Genomic DNA, 9,159 nt, shown 5'->3' with positions numbered 1-9,159 from the left:
CACAGTGTAGGAGGCCACACAAAATCTGTGCCAGATCTGCTTTTCTTTCTTTTGTGCAACTCTCTTGTACAGCCTTACCTTTCCCATTATTTTAGAAGAAAGAGGGATGCAATGTTGGATAATTTGTCATGTGTTTCATTTGAATTCTTGTTATTTTCAGACGATGTCATAATTTTTCATGCCTCTGTATGCAACACATTATTTCTGCTACTTGGAGTCCTTCTTCTTTTATCTGTAAAGATGTTCCTGATTCAATTCTTCCAAGACTTCTGACTCTCTTCATATCTCTTATAGCTCATTAGAATAACTTACTACTTTTTTTTTTTTTTTTTTTTAACAAGCCTATCTTACCCTTAGATTGTGAGTGCTCTCAGAACCAGGACTTGGACGTATTTCTGTTTCTTTAGACTCTAAAAGCATGGTGCCTGGGACATTGGAATTTAATAAATACTTGTTGAAGAATGAGTAAATGAATGAACATAAAACACAGGAGCATCTAGCAGTTTATATTTTGCTGATACATTGTGGTAATACTTTACATGTTTTTAAGGAAATGTGACTGAGGGATTTTTAGGCTTCAGAAGACTGTTACATGTATTTTTGTGATATTTGACATGTTAATCTTATATAAATGGATTAATTACAAATGCTATTTCAAAGGGCTTAATTTCTTATCATAAGGTCATTGCTAAAGGATAAAGTTGATGAGGTTGGGCTGAATAATAATGTGCAAGTCACATTTTCTGGATGATCAAGCTGTGAATTATAATAAAAAGGAGAAAGATTTGATGTGTGGGTTTGAGACTCTGCTTAGTGTTAGTGCCAGCCCTGGTAGCATGTGGATGCTACAGATTAAAAATTTCAAGCATTTCATAGCTTAAGGTTACTCATGTTAATAATTATTTATTTTTTTAAAAAAGGACAGGAACTGTCATTTGTGCTTCAAATGCTTGATATCCATCAAAATTAAAACATATATGTGCACATAAACCACGTTTCTGATGTTGCATGGGTGAAGTATGCTTTATAAATGTGGTAGTTGCTTTAGGTGGAACATGGAAGACAACTTTATACCCAGGTTTGATTCATGGTTCATGCTCACAATCATGAGGTAAATCATAAAGATAAATAAAACTGGGTAGTGGTGTGTTAGACATTACCAATTTTGGATGAGGAACAGAAACATAACTACTGGGACGCCTGGGTGGCCCAGTGGTTGAGCATCTGCCTTCAGCCCAGGGTGTGATCCTGGGTCCTGGGAAAGAGTCCTGCATCAGGCTCCACAAAGGGAGCCTTCTTCTCCCTCTGCCTATGTCTCTGCCTCTCTCTGTGTCTTTTATGAATAAATAAATAAAATATTTTTTTAAAAAAGAAACACAACTACTGAAATACCATAAGTATTTTAAATAAGAGGTGAGCAGAAAAGAAGTTTGGCACAAATTCAACTAATACCAGTGAAAGTAGATTGATTTCTCTTGCCTATAGGACTTATCCTTACATATCTGATTTTTGGAAAATTACAGAAAGTATGTACCCTCAAAGTATATGAAATATTTCAGATTCTGCATATTTTGGTTCAAATTAGAGTTTTTTTTTCCTTTGTGATGAGATAAAGGATAAAAAATTAGTAATGGACATTATTTATCTTGAAAATTTATAGAAAACACTCATAGTGATGTGGAAAGAGCTAAACTAACATTCAGAAGATAGGGAGTCTCATCTTGGTTCTGACAGAAACTTTCTAACTCTGGGCAAGTCTTGATCTCTGAGATTTTCTTTCCATGTGAAAGGGGCGTAATTGCAATGCTGTCCCCTTCTCCCTCCCTCCTCTGAGTTCTGTTTCTGGGATCAAATGAGATAATATAAATTTATTTTATCCTTTACTATACATTTTTTCTGTAATGTTTATTGAACACAGCCTAGAGGTATTAGTGATAACCAATGACTTCAGGGCTTGTGAAAAAAACGTAGAGTTGAATAATTAGGCAGATGGTACATGACAAAGAAAACAAGGAAGAAAGCAGGGAAATGAATGGGATCCCCCTGAAAAGTTCAACGCTACGTGACTAAAAATTACTGTTTATCCAGACTTTATGTGCTATTGTGTATTTTATGTATAAGTACCATTTGTGGAATAGTCTGGTTTATTCAGTTATATCCTTAAGAGCAGTTAATTTTATTTTTAAATTATAGGAGGATTTCTTACAGGACAACCTCAGAATTACAAATGAAAATCAATTCCATTATAATTTCATTGATTTGGAAAGTGGGTGGACAGCTAGAGGAAAATATGAGAAATGGACAATACCATTAGGGTCAATAATGTGAAATCTTCCCTGATCTCAAAATTTTCCCTTTAAAAGCATAATATTATAGAATGTTAATGACCAATTTAAGAATTTGAATTTCCCAAATCATTAGGGAAGGGACAAGTTAGATTTTAATAAGATAAATACTATTGGGAATTGTCAAAAGAAAAATTATTACTTTAAATAAAATGCATAGGAATCAAAACTCACTCTCTTTTTTTCAAAATGTGTGACACATCAAGTTTCATTCCAGAATGCCTACCCTTAGCTTGTTTAGGGTCTTCACATCTCTTCATTAGAAGAACTGAAGCATACTTTTTGTGGAAGGTATAGGAATAACACTGCCTATAGTCTAGGGAAATTGTGAAACTGGGTGACTCCAAATTGGACAGACACAAATATCTATTCATTCTCAAAGAATAGGATAATTTATTTTTCACTAAGTGCTTCTTTTAATCAGTGTCTAGTTGATTATTACTATTAAGGAAAAGAGTTTTACATTTAAAAAGAGAGCCATGGATCTCTGATTGTTTTTGTAAATGTCAAGGATCATAGACACTTAAATTCAGCTCTGCTCCTTGACACTTTAAATGGTTTCCAATTTTCTCCATGACAGCATTCACATTGATTCCTCTTTTGGATTTTTAAAATAATACTCTTATTTCATATTCCAGAGAGAATTAGATAAGGACATTATAAGCCTCAGTGATTCATCAAGAGGCAAGGTGAAGGGAGGAAAGTGTGAGAACCAAAGGATGGTCTTTAATCCTGTGGTCCTTAGATTGTGTTCTTAAAGTGTGAAGGGTGGAAATATATAGCTGTCTTATAGTTGGCTGCCCTGCTTTGCCCAGCACCCAAACCCAGAGTTTGGAGGGTGAATGAGGCCTTGGAATGCATCTTGGAATGTTTTAGCAGTTCATACTATTTGTTCTTCTTTTATTTTTTGTATACATCATATTATTAGGAAACATGAATAAAAAAGTGGAAATAAATTTGATTTCTTGGATTTGTGGTAGAAGTATAAAAAACCATCCTGTTTTGTAAGTAAAATCTAAAATAGTGGTTAAATTAACATATGTTTCTTCAAAAAACAGAATTTCATGTTGAATTCAAACAATATACTTTTCATATAGGAAGAGATACATATTAAAAAATAGATTTCATCTGGAGCACCTGGCAGTCTCAGTCAGTAGAATGTGTGACTCTTGATCTTGAGGTTGTGAGTTTGAGCCCCATGTTGGGTGTAGAGATTACTTAAAAATGAAAACATAAAAAAGAATCAGAGTTCAACTATAGTTTAGTTATTTCTCATCCACTCAAAACTTGATCCTAACTTAGAAAAGACTTTTTAAATAAATGCCTTTTCCTTTTCTTTAAAAAACATTTAGCACTAAATTATTCCTAACTTTTCAGAAAATATAGGAAAAATGGATTCTTTAATAATTCACTTTTTAGGGGAACTCTAAGCATTTTTATTTTTAAAAAGATTTTATTTATTCATGAGACACAGAGAGAGAGAGAGAGAGAGAGAGGCAGAGCCATAGGCAGAGGGAGAAGCAGGCTCCCCACAAGGAGCCGGATGTGGGACTCGATCCCAGACCCTAGGATCATGCCCTGAACCAAAGGCAGACGCTCAACCACTGAGCTACCCAGGCGTCCCAGCATTTTTATTTTTTAAAAATATGTTTAGATATATTTGACTTGCAATGTTATATTTGTTTCAGGTATGCAATACAGAGATCTGGAAAGTTTATACATCATACTGTGCTCACTGTAAGTGTAGCTACTATCTGTCACCATACAACACTATTATATCATTGATTATATTCCTTATGCTGTGTCTTTTATTCCCATGACTTATTCATTCTATAACTGGAAGTCTGTATCTCCCACTCTCCTTCACCTGTTTTGCCCATCCCACCCCCCATAAGGCAACCATCTGTATGTTCTCTATATTTATAAGTCTAATTATACTTTTTATTTATTCTTTTGCTTATCCAGATTCCTCCTATGAATGAAATTATATGGTATTTGTCTTTCTCAGTTTGACTTATTTCACATGATACTGTCTAGGTCTATCCATGTTGTCCCAAATGGCATAATTTCACCCTTTTTATGGCTGTTTAATATTCCATTTATATACATAACACATCTTTCTTATCCATTTGTCTGCTGATGGACACTTAGGTTGCTTCTATATCTTGGCTATTATAAATAATGCTGCAATAAATATAAGGGTGCATATATCTTTTTAAATTAGTGTTTTCATTTTCTTGGAACCACAAAAGACCTGAATAACCAAAATTATCTTGAGAAATAGAAACAATGCTGAGGGGCATGTGGATGGCTCAGTCAGTTAAGCATCTGCCTTCTGCTCATGTCATGATCCTGGAGTCCCGCCTCACATCAGGCTCCCTGCTCAGTGGGGAGTCTACTTCTCATTCTGCCCTCACCCCACTTGTGCTCTCTCTTTCTCTCTCTCTCAAATAAATAAATAAAATCTTAAAAAAAGAAAGAAAGCTGAAAATATAACAATTCTGGATTTCAAAATATACTACAAAATTATAGTAATCCAAACAGCATGGAACTGGCACAAAAATAGACACATAGATCAGTAGAACAGAATAGAGTCCAGAAAGACATGAAATGTGAAAAACATGTGAAAAATATACAACATTCCTAATCATCAGGGAAATGCAAATCAAAATCACAATGAGATACCATCTAAAACTTATGAGAATGGCTAAGATAAAAAAGACAAGATATAATAGACATTAATGAGCATATAGAGAAAAAGAAATCCTTGCACACTGTTGGTGGGGAGGTAAACTGGTAGAGCCTCTGGAAAAACAGTACGGAAGTTCCTCAAAAAGTTAAAAACAAAAATACCATATGATTAAATAATAACTTACTTTTAAAATAATTCGAAATAATTGTTACAACAATAATGATATTTGGACAGTATATATTTTGTCACTAAAAATATCCTTTTATCAAAGAACACCCAAGAATTTAGGTTTTCAGGAATCTGATGTTTATTAGTCTATTTTATAAAATGTACATTGACTCTCTGTCTTTCTCTCTCTCTTTTTAAAAAGATTTTATTTATTTATTCACGAGAAACACAGAGAGAGGGGCAGAGATATAGGCAGAGAGAGAAGCAGGCTCCTCACAGGGAGCCTGACGTGGGACTCGATCGCGGACCCTGGGATCAGGCCCTGAGCCAAAGGCAGATGCTCAACCCTTGAGCCACCCAGGCATCCCAGCTCTCTCTCTTATTTACCAATGTCATATTTTCCTTTTTTGTTGACCCCGATTTTCTTTTACGTATTAGCTGGCTCAGAGAAGATGAGCATATGCACATAATAAATCTCCTCGTAGTTTATTTATAAACAGGAGATCTGAAACTATATAGCATGGAGAGGAGGGTACCGTGCTAGCTGTCTATAAGCATTCAGTGTGCTATCACATGGCAAGCAGTGAGGCTTATTTATGCAGCTCTAGAGACCAGATATAGGACCAGAGGGTAGGAGCGTACATTGATTAAGTGTAAGGAATAAATACGTAATAAGTAGAATTATCAAAAAATAGAATGGATTACCTTGGAAAACAATACATTTCTCAATCCTGCAAGTATCAATTAGAAGTTGATTAATCACTTGTTCAAATATGTAAAAATATAGCATAGGACTAGAAGGCCTCAAAGATACATGGATTCCGATATTATATAATTCTTTATAGAAAAAACATAAGGTGGTAAGTAGGAGAGCATTTCAGAGTATCTTTAGAGCTACCATCTCATTTCTAATAAAGCAACCTTTATCACTCTTCCAACCACTTTACTGCTTCTTTCCATCATTATTCTAACCCTCTGAACCTTTCCTCTATGAAAATTATTGTTATATTTATTGTTGAAGATATTCACTACATTGCTTATAATAAAAATTTATCAGAAATACATTTTCTTAGATGCTTTATTTCTATCTTGTGAGAACAGTGATATATGTAAGAGATAGTTATTTGTGTTGGTTGCTAGAAAACTTTTTGTTAAATTTGGTTTCCATCTTATAGAGTGCATTTGGTGTTCTAAACTTATTTCTGGCTTCATCTTATTCTTATTCATCTATTCTAATTCTATCTGCTCACCAGCGATCCTCACCTCAGCTCAATTTTCTTACATTCTCCTACTTCAATTTCATTTTATCTTATATTAAATATAGTGTAACATCTTCAGAACATAGCAGAATAACAAGAATATAAATAAATAAAATCCTGATGCAAGTTCTACTTAAAGTCATTCCCTCTTTAAAATCTTTTCTGGGGTAGATGTTCACTTCCTCAGATCGTATTTTAAAGGAAGAAATAAAGGAAGCTAGCAAGCTAGCCAGCTTCCCCAAATCTTATAATTCAATATGTGGTTTTTAACTTCAGTATGGTGGATAGAACAATGATTTATTTGCTACTAAAATGATGTTATAGGTTTAGGAAGAGGATAAATTGAAAAAACAAATGAATGCAAACAATGAGGTGTGGTTATAAGGATGGAGTGGGACTGGGACCAGTAGACTATAGACTTGAATTTCTGGTGAATTGAAACTAGGAGAGATGGATAAAACGTAAAAGTGAAAGTAGCTGCACAGAACTACTTTACTACATCTGAGAAAAGGCTATAGCCGAGGGAATAGCTTTTCTTTCCTTAGGAGTCCTGGACAGGCTGCAAGCCAATAAGTACAAGAACAAGATCCTACTGGGGGCTCTTCCCAAGGCAGTTAATTGAAGGGCTGTGTGCAGAAAGGTGGGCCAGATCCCTTATTTACTGCTCACTCTCACTTTCCTCTCACAGAGTACTTCCCTGCTGGAGCACATGATTGCCCTTTATTCTACTGACAGACACAGCTCAGAGGTGCTTTCCACTACAGCAATTGAACTGTCTGTCCAGGGAGGCAGAAGGTTCCTGGTTTAAGTATTCCTACCACAGGGTAGAGTCCCCTTTATTTGACATGGAGGACATATGCAGTTGGTTTGCTAGATCACCATTTATTCATCCTAAAGTGAACTTGCCAGTGGAAATACCCTGGCCGCAATCACAAAACTTGCAGTCAGCTCTTAAGTGCAGGGGAAAGAATTGTGGTAGAAAATTGAATTATATAATGGCAGAGGAATTTCCTTTCAGTAACTGATAATTAATTTAGTCATTACTCATAAATATTAACAGTCAGTCAAGAATATTTCTAACATGTTCAGCAAGCCAATGACACAAAGAAGAGGATCAAACAAATATAACCCTCAGGATAATCCAGGAAATAGGATAATAAAAAAAGTTGTAAATTATTTCTCAGACGGATTTGGATTGATAGGATATCATTTTTTAAAATATTTATTTATTTATAAGATTTTTAAAAAAGATTTATTTATTTACTATTTATTTTACAGAGAGCATGAGCAGGAGGGGCAGAGGGAGAGGAAATGAGAAATCTTCAAGCTGACTACCCGCTGAATGTGTGGAGCCCAACTCTGGCTTGATGTTGGGTGACCCTGAGATCACCACCTGAACAGAAATCAAGAGTTGCATGCTTAACAGACTGAGCAACCCAGGTACCCCTGGATTGGTAGGATATGAGTGGCAGGCAGAGGGAGAGGGAGAAGCAGGCTCCCTGCTGAGCAGATATACCAGTTCCATCCCAGGATCCTGGGATCATGACCTCAGCAGAAGGCAGATGTTTAACAGACTGAGCCACCCAAGTGTCCCTGGTAGGATGTTCTTAAATACTGAAGATGCTGCCATAAAAAAGGGGTAATTAGAAAACAAAGAGGAATTGAAAAATTTAAAAATATGCTTTCTAAAATAAAAATTGTTCAGTAGAAGGGCTGGAGACAAAATACCAAGGGAACATCCTAAAATATTAACTAAAAGCCAAAAAGAAGTAAAATAGATAAAAAATTACGAGGCATAAAAAAATCAACTTGAGTGGTTCATTATATCTAACAGAGTTTTTAAAGAAAGAGAACAGAAGAAATTAAATAAAAATAAAAGTCTTAAAAAACAAAATTAAGGGATTTAAAAATAAATATTTCCTTCATTATATTAAAAAAATGCCCTTAGGCTCTGAAATATGACAAGCCTGCAGACTGAAAAGTGGAGTTTACTGAAACCTGATGAGCCAAAGCTTGGGGAACTTTAAGACACCAGAGAAAGCAAGAGGATTCTGGGGGAAAACAGGTTGCCTACAAAGGAGTGGCCATCAGAGTGGCATCAGACTGCTCATCTTGCACACGGGATGCTGGATGACAACAAAGCAGTCCTGTATGGTCCTGAAAAGAAATGATTGAAACTTAAATGCCAAACTATCAAGTGCGAGGCATCTGGAGACATTTTTAGGGATAGATGAGCTTAGCAAGTTTACCTCTATGTACCTGTTATTTAAAAAATGATGTGAGAATGAGTTTTATCCAAAGAAAAATAGAGTACATGAAAGATAAAATTATTAAGTCTAGAGAAAAAGTGAACCTAATCCAGGATGTAAATGGAAAGAAATCTTAGGGAGTCAGTTGTCCAGCAGGCTTGGAAATTTCTTCAGTTGTAACTAGAGTCTAAGAGGGTTTGTATTAAAAAAGGAAGCAGATATTTTTCAATGGAAAGTGTGATAAAAATCAAGTGGTATTCAGAGCTTCACCTTGAAGCAAGTGCCTGGTAACATTCACAGCCTTTTCTCAGTCCCATTGGCCATTGTCTCTTGTGATGTTCATGTTACCTTTAGTTGTGATATATTCCTTTTTTTTGGTGTGTGTTATTTCTTGCTATTCTTCTACTAAATGGTAAATTTAATGACTTATGTTACATATTTTATTT

The 9,159-nt window shown here is 35.1% G+C and overlaps 1 protein-coding gene across 2 annotated transcripts in view; it reads left to right on the top strand.

Moving 5' to 3' along the window:
* Positions 1-7,762: 7,762 nt before the first annotated feature.
* Positions 7,763-9,159, top strand: part of FSCB (fibrous sheath CABYR binding protein) — a 295,780-nt gene continuing 294,383 nt past the window's right edge. Inside the window, exon 1 of one of the 2 annotated variants that reach the window (XR_013386138.1) lies at positions 7,763-7,904. The gene's annotated coding sequence lies outside the window, so the exon portion shown is untranslated. The remainder of the gene's footprint in view (positions 7,905-9,159) is intronic. The other variant, XR_013386140.1, reaches the window with a different exon arrangement.

This window comes from Canis aureus, chromosome 9 (assembly GCF_053574225.1).
Source record: "Canis aureus isolate CA01 chromosome 9, VMU_Caureus_v.1.0, whole genome shotgun sequence".
Lineage (NCBI taxonomy): Eukaryota > Metazoa > Chordata > Mammalia > Carnivora > Canidae > Canis > Canis aureus.
Note: the sequence above shows the minus strand (reverse complement) of the source record. Positions and strands in the feature narration are given on the sequence as shown.